Source organism: Lacerta agilis, chromosome 8 (assembly GCF_009819535.1).
Source record: "Lacerta agilis isolate rLacAgi1 chromosome 8, rLacAgi1.pri, whole genome shotgun sequence".
NCBI lineage: Eukaryota > Metazoa > Chordata > Lepidosauria > Squamata > Lacertidae > Lacerta > Lacerta agilis.
This window is the reverse complement of record NC_046319.1, coordinates 22,349,295-22,361,977: the sequence shown is the minus strand read 5'-3', so window position 1 is coordinate 22,361,977 and position 12,683 is coordinate 22,349,295. Positions and strand designations below refer to the sequence as shown.

Below are 12,683 nucleotides of genomic sequence, written 5' to 3'. Positions count from 1 at the left end.
AGTTGGAAGGAAAGATGAAAGGAGTCTGTGAACTGCCAAGGAACTGATAAGGTTGTTTACTGAGTCATCTGCAGTTCGGCAGACCACTCTTCTTCCCAGGCTGAGAGGGGAAATGGTGACCACAGGTAATATTGACTGGGACAGAGTGACTTTTGCAGCTGTTGTTAAAGTTGCAAAACAACGAAGCACAGGACAGAGCGACAGAGAAATCTCTGAAACAACAATGGGATTTCAGCTCTGCCCAAGCATGATGGTTAACAGCGACAACCAGGGGAAATAAAGACAAAACATCTTACAAGGACAGGAAGAAACACCATGGACAAAATAATTGCCACACACAGGAAGAGCAAGGATATAGTTTGATTTCCTCACTTGTAGTTTTATAAATCATTTAATGCGTCCATACAAATAGAAGCTATTAATACTGCAGTTGTTGTATAAGGGATTATTATTATGACCAGTATGTAATTGAAATTAATAAGATTTTGGAACGCAGAAATAAAGAAAATCATCAAACCATCAAATCTAGCACAATTTGGTATTTGAACAACTGGTATTAATAATTGTATTATAAATTGGTATTATTATAATGAGATTACTATTGGGCTGTAATTGAAAACTGATAAATATTATTAAAATAAAATAAAATAAAAGAATAAAGTGAGAGAGAGAAACTCCAGGCATTTGAAATAACATTTAAGTGTTGGGAATGTAAAGAAACAGAGGGTACGTTTTATCATATGTGGTGGGAATGTAGGAAGGTTAAAAAAAATAGAGAGAAATGATATATAATGAAATGGGGGGGAATGTTTAGAATAACTTTTATTTAAAAACCAGAAGCCTTTCTATTAGGTATTGTAGGAGTGGAAATTTCAAAAGATCAGGAAAAAAATTGTTTATGTATGCTACGATGGCCACTTGAGTGCTGTTAGCCCAAAGATGGAGAGAAGAAGCAGTCCCGACTAAAGAAGAGTGGCAAACCAAATTAATGGGCTATGCTAAAATGGCAAAACTATCTGGAAAGCTCAGAAATCAAGATGCCAATAAATTTAAAAAAAGAATGGGAAATGTTCATTATGTATTTGCAAAAGTATTGTAAACAGATAAATACATTGGCAGGACTTTAAGAATACCTGTAATTTTAGAAATAGTATAGGAAATCTGAGGTTAGAAAAAAATTGGAGTAGAAATGATATGCATTTGATAAGAAATTTAAGGAACCAGGAATGGTGGTGGGGAAGGGAAGTCATGGGATTTGGAGAATCCCACTTTATGGAATTCATATGGTTTGATGTATAATTTTCTTTGTTTATGGATGTTACTGCATTTGTTACTGTTTGTTTTTTATTTTTGTTGTTGTTACTTTTGTTGAAAACATAATAAAAATGAAAAAATGTTTATTCCGGGCCCAACATATTTCAGAAAAAAGCGGCCCCAAGGAAAGCTTTTCTTCCTAGATGCATCAGGCCTAGACTAAAGCTTATTTCAAGTCTCATAGAATTGTAGAGGTGGAAGGGATCCCAAGGGCCATCTAGTCCAACCCCCTGCAATGCAGCTAAAGCATCCATGACAGACGGCTATCCAACCTCTGCTTAAAAACCTCCAAGGAAGGAGAGTCCACAACCTCCCAAAGGGAGACCGTTCCACTGTTCCGCTCTCCAGAGTGTCTCTCTTTCCTCCTGTGAGCCCTGAGCTGCTAGGAGACCAGTTGAACTTGCAACCTGGGAGGTTAAAAAAACAACACAGGGCTTGTCTTTCTAAATCCTGAAAGAAAGAAAGTCTAGCCCTTTCACCAGCCAGGGTTTGCATAGCCAGGAAACCAAAAGGCTGCAGTGACCCAGGAGTGCTGAATGGCTGCAACGGGGACCCCCCCACTCACCCAACTCAGGTTCTGAACTTCAGTGTCAATCCGTCCAGTCCCTGGACAAAGCACCCCATTGGTGATGCCCCAAAGTGGTGGTGGTGGGGGGGGGGAGAGAGAGCAGGTTCCTGGCAGAGGATTGCACCTTGGTCTTACCTTTCAGGATCACAGCCGGGAACTTCTCTTGAGCCCAGGCTCTGAAGAAGATGCAAAAGAGCACCAGGAACAGCATGCACAGAAGCAAGGCCACCGCCAAGGCGATGCTGATGGGGACCAGATAGCTGTCCTGCTCTAAAAACAAGGAGAAGGCATCCCTCAGAAGCAGCCCCAAAACTAAGCCAAGCTCCTGTAGGAAGTCCTACAGGTGTGCTTGGGCTCAGGAGAACAAGGCTGAAAAGCCTTCCTTTAACGCTGAATACTTGCCCCACGACAAGTAGTTCTAAACCTACATTTAGAACAAATATTAGAAAGAAATATCTGTGTTATCCGAGGCCTAAGGAGAAAACCAGGTACTCCAGCTCTGTATAGGGCAGTGTTTTTCAACCACTGTTCCGTGGCACACTAGTGTGCCGCGAGATGTTGCCTGGTGTGCCGTGGAAAAAATGGAAAAATTCAAGAGAATTACTTTATATATAGTCAATATAGGCACAGAGTTAATTTTTTTAACATTTTCTAATGGTGGTGTGCCTCGTGATTTTTTTCATGAAACAAGTGTGCCTTTGCCCAAAAAAGGTTGAAAAACACTGGTATAGGGGAACAGGCCTGCTGCCTGGGAAGAGCTCTGGGATCTCTAGCACCAGGTGCCTGGCAGCACCTGCCCAGTCCACCTGGTGCCCAGCAGTGGCACCACTTTGTCCAAGATGGAGGCACAAAGGAGTCATAGACCTCCAACCCAGGATGTGGCTGTTAACAGAATGCTCAGAGGCAAGCACACCTATCTACCAAGAAAATATGACTTATTCCAGGAGCGGTGGAGATAACTAACGGTGTACCAAAACAATGGATGGTCATTATTTCAAAGCAGGCAGCCTCTGGAAGGCTGTGAGGCTGTTGTATTTTGCCTCACGGATGGGTACCTGGCCCTTACTTGAACTCCTGAATGAAGGGGGGGAAAATTCGGTTCTTACAGCCCACAATGGAAACTCATCATCATCCTAAGCATGGAGTTTTGTACATTTCAGGTATGTGTCGCTATAACCTCCAGGGTGAAAAGAAGTGGTTGCGTTGGGCATGCGAGAACGTCAACCGAGGGGGCTTCAGGGTGACTAAGGAAAGCTGAGGACCAGTGTGCACTGTTTCTGGCCATGAGGACAGTGGCGGGGGAAGGGGGTGCGGGTGGTGTGGTCCACCCCGGGTGTCATCACTGAGGGGGTGACAAAATGAGTTTTAAAATAAAATTAAGAATTGGGCTCATGAAACTTTAGGAGTGATGTGATGGCTTAGCCCAGGGGTCAACAACCTTTTTCAGCCGTGGGCCGGACTATATTTTGAAGAAAAAAAGGAACAAACTCCTATGCCCCACAAATAACCCAGAGATGCATTTTAAACAAAAGCACACATTCTACTCATGTAAAAACATGCGGATTCCCGAACTGTCCGCGGGCCGGATTGAGAAGGTGATTTGGCTGCATCCGGCCCCTGGCTTTGGCGCCTGCAGGTTCTGTGCTGCTTAAAATGGCAGTGTGGGATTTGCCTCTGCCTACTGCCTCTCCTTCAGCCGCCCTACAGTGTCAGAGAGGCTCGCTCCGCCCCCCCCATGGGCGGATCACCCCCGCCCCTGGCTGCAGGACACACTTCTGCACCAGGCACCCGAGCAGCTAGCTACGCTGCTGCATGAGGAAAGGCACCCAAGAGCTGAGTCGGAGGAGGCTGTGAAGGCAGAAGAATGAGAGGCAGGAGCAGCAAAGAAGAGATGTAGAAATAGGATGATTTACCGGTCTAGAAGCTAAACAAAAAGCAAAACAAAAAATATGTAATAATACGTCTTCCACCCGATTAGGGTCCTTGTAGCAGCTCATCGTCAAACCCAGCAATTCAGAAACTAGAACAGCAGCCAAAAACAACCCCCTGCCTTGACACAGAGAAGCCAGGTCTCCAATGTCTATCACAAGCATTTCCATCAGTGGCTATTAGTGTGACACAGAGTAGTGGGTGACTTGCCCTTATTTCCTTTGGCCACCCTCCTCTGCCTTGACAGCAGAGGAGGCAAAGCCCTCTGAGTGACTTCTGCCAAGCTGCTGGTCGTTCAGCTCTTAGAGAGAGATGCAGCAAACCCTCACCTGCCTCCTTAGTTAAAACTGTCCAAGTCGGGAGTTGTGTAGGGCCTTCTGTTGTCGTGTTGCAAACCACATCAGTTTTCGCCGTCCCAGGAATTGAGATCTGATTAGCTGGACACCTGCAGGCAATCACAAAGTCCCATTAAAACACACACCAGCAGCTATAATACTGGGGGGGGGGGATTTTGCTGGGGGTTTTTTTAAGACTTACTGTGTCCAGTTTTGGCATTTACCAGTTATCGAGGACTTAAACTTCCCTTCAGGACACACTTGGCAACCTTTAAGGAACAGGTGGGTGTTACTTAATGGAAGTGAGGCAACAAACTCAGCCCTGCCCTCTGGGCTGGTCGAACGGACCCCCAAACTCACCAAGCTTACAAGAGCTTGAAAACCTCTACCCCCTCTGCTGGCAAGGAAGGCGTGTAACATTATTTCCCATACACAGGTATTTTGATGCCTTGGGATTCTTCTTGGTTGGGGGAATTGTTTGGTTTGGCCCTATAAGATGTCTTTTCAGCTAAAACAGAAAGCACCTCTTTGCTGACTAATATTCAACAGGGTCACTAGATTCTGAGAGAACGCTTGTAAGGTGTCACTGGAAAGTGAGGGGGCAGCATTGGGGGTGAGATGCTGTTGACGGAGGAGGTGGAGCCTCGGACACATTCTTATTTCTACGGCACCTTTTCTTCATGTTCCAAAGCCTCTAAAGAAGGTGCCCAGAGATGGCAGGAAATGGCCCATAACCCGGGAACAGCCCGATATTATTTCCAGGCACCTCTCCCTTCTGTTCCCCATCCGCCCCTTTGCACCCTCCAAGTCAGCCTCCTCTTTTCCATCTTCTGTCAGCCAGGCACCCTTCCCCACCCCATGCCTCTATCTCTCCAAAGAGTCTTTCCCTCCCTCTAGCGCCCCAGAAGCACAGCAACCAAAGAGGGACCTTTCTGCCGACCCAACCCGTCTGTGACATGAGGGCCCCTTCACCCACAGTGCCACATCATGCACACATCTCCAGTCTTTGGCACATTCCTACCCATCCCAAGCCCTCACCTGCTCCGTTCCACTCCTCTCCAACACCACAGATGCAGCTGCCGCACTCTAGGTTTCCGCATTCGTATTCAGGGGCGCATGTGCAGACAGCATCGGAGTCTTCTGAACAGTGTCGCTCATACTGATATTTGTCTAAAGAGTTAATGCATTTTTAGAGGTCCACATTACACCCGAAGATGGGGCCCGTTGGCTCCATCAAGCATCTGTGGCCACACGAAGTGGCAACTGAGTCAAGGGAGGAGTTCTGGAGGCAAGCAGGTGGGCTCTGCATGAAAAGGTGTTTGGGAGGGAGCCTTTTTGGCCTCCACTAACTAGTACCTTTGGGCGCTGGACATGAAGCCCACATGGGGCAAATCTGACAAGTGGGTGGGGCCATCCACCTGAGTCACCTGGCATCACAATGATGTCAGGGGCAAGGCGCTTTGAACAATAAGAATATGAATGCATCCACGGGAAACCTCTTTAATTAAATTGTATTCATTTGGAATTCATTGGCATTTGTATAATTGGGTTAATATTGGAAAACTAATAAATTTATTTGTCAAAGCACCCTGCAACATGGGCAGAGCTGGGTGGGGCAGCTGCCCCTCCTAAATCAAGTAAATAAATATAAATACTTAACTAACTGACCAATTGCCTCAGAGATATATCGGTTCTGCCCCCTCTAACATAAAGCCTGCCCCCCCTAAAATAAATCCTGGCTACACCCGTGCCCTGTAAGGTGCTGCTAAAATGAAGGGCTTTTTCCCTCTGCTTGAGCAGGGCTTTTGTTGCAACCGCTTTCCTGAGGGTTTGCATTGGAAGCCCTGCTAAGTCGGAGGGCTTCAGTATGCCTCTGAAAAGCAGCTGCTGGGCATCACCAATGGAGAACGTGTGCTCAGGTTCTCATTGTGAGGACTTCCCTTTGGGGCATATGGCCACTGTAAAAACTGGGCACAGGGCTAGATGTGCCACTGGCCATGTGACACTGCCCTTCCCATGTTTACATGGCCTTGAGGATGCAAGAAAGTGCTTACAGTCTACCCTGCTCTCAAATTTGCATTGCACCTCTGGTGTGCATGCCCAGCTCTTGTGGACTCCCAACACCCCTCACTGTCCACTCCTGTCTTCTCCCACCTTGCACCCTGTTTTCCCCACCCCAAGCAACAAAAGCTCTTAAGATCTGGGTTGTGCCAGCATTTCATCATGCAGAAGAGGCAAGTCCAGATACCCTTTCCCCAGGTGGCATCATTACTCCACTTTCTAAAGGAAATTGGCTCAGCTCATCCCTGCTCAGAGCCTGGGATCTCTCCTCATGAGCCATCCCGGGGTTATCCTGTCCTGAGCATCGCTGGCAGTCTCTCACCACCACCTACCCACGGAATTTCTCATGCCCTTTTTGCAAGTTGAAGCCCCCTTCGGAAGCAGCAGGCGCCAGCTGTGAGTGGGGTGGGCATCGCGAACGGGAGACACCTACCTTGGCACGGAGTGCAGGGGCTGCAAGTCTGGCGCTGTGCGTTCCGGTAGGTGCCTGGAGGAGAAGGGCAAAGCGGCGGCGTCAGAGGAGCGGGCTGAGGGGCCAGCCGGGCTCCGGCCAAGCCTCCCCACCCGTCCGCCTGCCAGGGCAGCCCCCTTACCTTTTTCGCAGCCCGCCTTGGCGGCGGCGAGGCATCTCCAAAGGAGGAAGGCGAGGAGCAGGAGCGGCGTCGGAGCGGAGCGCCCCATCAGAGTGCGCAAGAGGCGAGTAGGGACTACTCTCGCTTCCTTGGGGCGGCGCCAAGCCTTTTGTGCGTCGGAGCAGGACGCCAGCGACACGTGGGGGCCCCCGGGGCGGCTCCAGGGTCGGGAATCCCCGCCAGAGGCGGGGGCAGCCCCTCAAGAGCCACAGGGAGGGAGCAGGGGCTCGCCTCTTGGGACCCTCTCAAAGGCGAGCTGGGGCGCGCGCACCCTTCCACCTGCGCGTAAAAGGCTTCCAGCTAGCCTTGGAGGGGACCAACAGGCTTCATTCTCCTGCGCTCGGCTGCCGCCTGTTAGTGGGGTGGGTCCAGAGCAAGGGCATAGTCCCTTCCAAGCACCTGTCCGGTTGCATTTTCCGCTCTCACTTGCCTTCTTCTCTCGAAACCTCGCACGGGGAGGAGTGGGGCTTTGCTTTAGAGCTCCAAATGCGCACTTATTTGCCCGCACGTGATCGGATCCCACTCGAAAACGGGGGGGGGGCACTGCTTTGGAGCAGCACAACATACACCGGGAAGGAGGGAGAGGCCACAAACAGCACAACACAGATAAGGGTTCAAGGCCAATCCAGGGAGGAGCATCCTCTTTGGCCTAAGGAGTGGGGGAAAGGTAGGTTCTGGGGACAGAGGCAATGTGGTCATTTGGGGGGCACTTACAATTAAGAAAGCACCTCATGCATAATTCTGTACATCATGATGAAGCTGCAATGAAAGGATGGATAAAGATAGCATCACCAATTTGTTGTGGTCCATTTTATTATAACTGGAGTGGAGTGGATAATATTGCTCAGCATGTTGTATATCACCACTTAACTATAAACACATTCATACAAGTCACGAACAAACCAAATCATTACCTCCATATGCGAAGGGAGGGACATAAGGTGAATTGGTGTGAGCCAGTTCACTGATAGATAACAAGACAGTGGTTACTGGCTGATGAGCCCTTTCTCTTCCGTAATATCCTGTTTAATGACGAACTTTTTTTGAGTTTTCTTGGAAGCAAAGTCCTCAGATCACGGTGATCCGAACCTCTGCCAATTCAACTGAAATCACTGCTAAGCCACCACTGCATAGCAGACCCACCCAGGCAGCCACAGCAACCTCCCATAGCTGCTCACTGCATCACTTGAGAAGCAGGAGGTGCGAGTTCGAGACCCACCGGCCATGTCAGGGGCCAAAGTGAGGGAACTCCTGGAGTCAAATGGAAACTGGGTGCTCCACGGAGAAGTACCATGACACCACCCAGCCATGGCAGCAGACAGGGCAGCGGGCATAAACCTCTACACCAGTGTCAGGAACTACGGGATGAGTCCCATTGAGATAGAAGGGGGGGCCCTGGTTCGAATCCAGGGTACATTTCCACACTAGGAAAGGGGAGAAGGAGGATCCCACACAGGGACACCTAAGGAAAAGCGGGGGGGGGGGGGAGGAGACGGTTTCACAGACCAATTATAATAGGGCTCCTGTGTGGGCCAATCAGACCTTTTAGCTCACCCCCCCCCCCGTGGCAACCCACCTGACCAACCCACTCCCTGCTAGGTCACCCATGACAGATAACACCCCCCCCCTCATCCCAGCCTGTCCTCACAGCCCAGAGAATGGTGTGAGCAGTGAGCAGAAGGACCACTGCGTCCGAGTCTGCCTCCCATCAGCTCAGAGGTTTCTCCTGAGGCTTACTGAAGCCTGTTCCCAGGGGATCCTTAGCTACCCTTCCTTGCAACCAGGAGACATGATGACATGACTTAGTTCCATCACCTTTCGGCTCAGGTAAACTGTGAGAAAACACCGTTTACCTTCCCGCCGGAGCGGTACCTATTTATCTACTTGCACTTTGACGTGCTTTCAAACTGTGAACTGCCAAAGGCTTAGTCATGCTGGCCACATGACCCGGAAGCTGTCTGCGGACAAGCGCCAGCTCCCTCGGCCTATAGAGCGAGATGAGCGCACAACCCCAGAGTTGTCCATGACTGGACCTAATGGTCAGGGGTCCCTTTACCCTTTACCTTAAACTGTGAGGAGGGACCCATCCGTGTTTCGTTTCATTGCACCGCCTCAACAACTGCATAATCTCTGTGTTTGTTTGTAGGCAATGACCTCCCAGGTCTTACCTCTTTTACCTGTTGGCCAAACAAGTCTGACCAGCGGTCTTTCAGCTTTTCACACCTACATTTCGTCCGAGTGTGAATTTGGGGGACCCACTTCTTAATCAGGCTGCAGTGAGCCCAAAACTTATCACTGGAACACCAGTGGTTGCGAAGAGAAGGTGTTTGCCTTCACCTGGCAAGCAGAAAGCCCCCACCCCAGATAATAAGCTGACCGTGATGCCTTGTGCTGGGAAGTACAGTATGTGAAATGTCAAAGGAGGAAGGGGAGGGGGGCTTCCTGTCACTGGGCTGGATTAGAATCGTGAGCGGTAATCTTGCAATCGTGATTGAAGATAGAGAACTGGTAACTGTGGCTTCAAATAGGATGTTGTTGTGATTTTGAAACAGATAAAAGTAGTTTTTCTGCTTGATGATACCTACTCAAATGCAAGCAAAAATGTAAAGTTGAGATAATTTATCCTAACTGAAAAAGCATTGGCACCACCTACCCAGTTGGGCATGTTCATTTTATTTTAATTAGCTTGCTTATACCTATTTTCTTCAACTTGGAAAATAAGACTGTTTTCTCTTGGAAAAAAGTATGTGCAGTTGCCTTTATTCTTAATAGAAATTATTCTGAAATGCCCATGCACTGACTCTCCAGCTACTGCACATGGGGTGAAGATTGAGAGCAAAAAGAGAAATCAGGTGCTGTGAATGTTACCGCTGCTAAAAAAAGGGGGGGGGGACAGGTGATGTGCTGCTCTGGTTATTATATGTTAATAGCACATTGTCTGATAGTTTCTTCAGTGGCACAGCCAGGCTTGATGGGGCCCTGGGCAGGTGAGGCACACTGCTACCCTGCTTCCCCCCTGCCACTTGTTGCTCAGTGCCCCAGCCCACTTGCCAAGCAGTTGAAAGAGACTAGACGACCAGGGTGGAGCAAGAGAGCACACCCCTTCCCCCTCCCCAATGTCTGAGATGGTTCATGATGCATCAGACTGGTTTTTAAATCTTCTGTTAGCAGAAATTTTCTTTGGGTGGTAAAAGCAGAAAAGCCAGTTATTTGACTCTTTTGTGTGAGTAATGGCATCAGTAAGTGTTTGATCTGAGTTTTGCCGCCTTAAACTTCGCTCCCAGAGAACAAAGTTGTTAAAATATTTCCCAGAAACTAGGATTTTACCATTTCCTAGTCACTTGGTAAGAATAGCGGCACAGCTTTTTCAACAGGCTCTTTGGCACATCCAAAATTCCAAGCCTGGGCACCTTCACAGGATGACTGGGGGTTTATTCAGAAGGGCTGACTGCATCTTAAAGATAAAGGTAAAGGGACCCTGACCATTAGGTCCAGTCGCGGATGACTCTGGGGTTGCAGCGCTCATCTTGCCAGCGTATAGCTTCTGGGTCATGTGGTCAGCATGACTAAGCTGCTTCTGGCAAACCAGAGCAGCACATGGAAACAGCATTTACCTTCCCGCTGAGCGGTACCTATTTATCTACTTGCACTTTGACATGCTTTCGAACTGCTAGGTTGGCAGGAGCAGGGACCGAACAACGGGGGCTCACCCCGTCGCAGGGATTCGAACCACCGACCTTCTGATCGGCAAGCCTTAGGCTCTGTGGTTTAACCCACAGCTCCACCCGTGCATCTTACTATCTTATTATTTCTTACTTTTGTTAATCACTTTATATTGCCCAAAGCAACCGAGAGCAACTTACAACCAATCATCTGGTCATGTCATTTGGTTCAAATAGCTGTAATTGCTTAGTCATTTATTAGAATTCAATAAATTGCCCATCTTCAAACGCTAGATTTTTTTTAGCAGCTTTGAGAGACATGAAGGACAATATTGTGGAATGTAAACATTGGGCCAAGCAATCCCATAGTAACCTCGGGGCCATTTTAACAATGGGGGTAGGCATTCATAACGCACAACAAAGCTTGAGGTGAAAACGCACAGAGCCTTGCATAGCCTCCCCAGGGCTCATTCAACCACCCATTTTCTTCTCATACCAAGAGAATGCTGTGGTCCTCATGTCCTGCTGCTTTTAAGATTAAGATTCTCAAAGGCACATGGCTGACCACTGCTTCAGACAAAGTGCTGGAGACACTTTATGGTTTCTGTTTTTTAGTATTTCCCAAAAATTATACACTGCTGGATTGTAGAAAGGAACAAAAAGCAATTTACAAAAAAGATGAAACTATTGTTGCTACTTTTGAAAATCACAAATATTTATAATTAGAATAAAGAATAAGGCTGAATATTTCCCTATTTGTTATTCCAGAACATCACAAATAAAATCCATCACTTACAAACTTATTTGGTCACTATTCATTTACTTGTTCTTCTGCAGTATGCTAATCGGGGCCAGCTCCAGGTTTCTCAGGGCTTATATGGGCACTTGTTTTTTCAGTGTATCTGAAGAAGTGTGCATGCACACGAAAGCTCATACCAAGCTCATACTTAGTTGGTCTCTAAGGTGCTACTGGAAGGAATTTTTTATTTTATTTTGTATGGGCACTTGGTGTCAGTGTCCCTATAGGTCAGAAAAAGCTATCACCTGCTGACCAAAGCACCTCGTTCATCCTTTGCCCTCAGTGATTAGGAGAAAACAGCTCTGCTTTCCCTCAATGGTTACAAGCATTTTGAAAAAAGAGGACAAAAAAAGAAATGTTTCAGTGCCAGGTGCTGTGGGTCTTTGGCTATACTAATTCTGCTTCCAGTTGGAACCATGGAAAGACTTGTTCATCACCCATGACTGCTAAGCTTTCTCTGCTGAGGAAATTTCTCAAAAGCTGTTTAATGGACTTAATGCACAATGTCTACCCGATCACCCCTATCCACATGCTTATTGACATTCTCAAAGAACTCAGAATGGTTAGTTCAACAGGATGGCCTTGCAAAAAGCAATGCTTGTTCTGCTCCAGCAAGACTTGTTCTTCTGCATGACTCAGAATTATATCTGTAATGCTTTCCAACACTTTTCCCAGAATAGATATTAAGCTAATGGTCTGCAGTTTCTTAGATTTTTACACAGCGATTTCTAGGATTATCAAAAGATCTGGCCAAAGACTGGTGATATGAGCACCATCAAGCCTGAAATCAGAGTCCAGAGGCATCACGCTGCCGCTTCCCATGTTGGCCAGCCAGATGCGTCTGAGAGCCTATAAGCAGAATGGGGAAACAGCAGTTGTTTGCTCTCCAAGCACCTGGAATTCAGGGGTAGACTTCCTCTGGACAAGGAGGTTCCACTTCGCTGTCATGGCAATCACATTATTCATAAACATGGACCCCTTGTGCTGCCCCTTTGAAGCCATTTGTGTTTGGATTTCCCTTCACGGGGTCTGTGACCTTCTCACTCCTGGGGTTTAGTTTGACCCGAATCCGGAGTATCCATTTCCAGAGTTAACTCTCAAATACATGACTCCCCCGGGGTCCACCGCACAACGCAGGAGATGCCCTTCCCCATTGGCTCCGCCGCTGCAGGTAGGCGGGCCTTGGCCTTCCGCCTCGCGCCGCCCCAGGTGCGAACGTGACGTCAGCAAAGCCCCCTCAACTGCCAGAAAGCGCAGGCTGAGGCGTCCGCTCGCTCTCACCTTTTAAGCTTGTTTCCCCTCCCCAACCCCCAGCCGCGACCTTTTCGAATGACGGCCGCTACGCACAGGGCTCGAAAGCGAAATACGTCACTCACGAGTCTC

General features: G+C 48.1%; 1 long non-coding RNA gene across 1 annotated transcript; it reads right to left on the bottom strand.

Annotated features, from left to right (window-relative positions):
- Window positions 1–4,140: 4,140 nt before the first annotated feature.
- On the bottom strand, window positions 4,141–5,242 carry LOC117052283. Its single transcript, XR_004427241.1, has 3 exons — window positions 5,185–5,242; window positions 4,349–4,415; window positions 4,141–4,256 (listed from the first exon to the last, which is right to left on the bottom strand). It is a non-coding gene; the product is annotated as an uncharacterized LOC117052283 (long non-coding RNA).
- Between the last annotated feature and the right edge of the window lie 7,441 nt (window positions 5,243–12,683).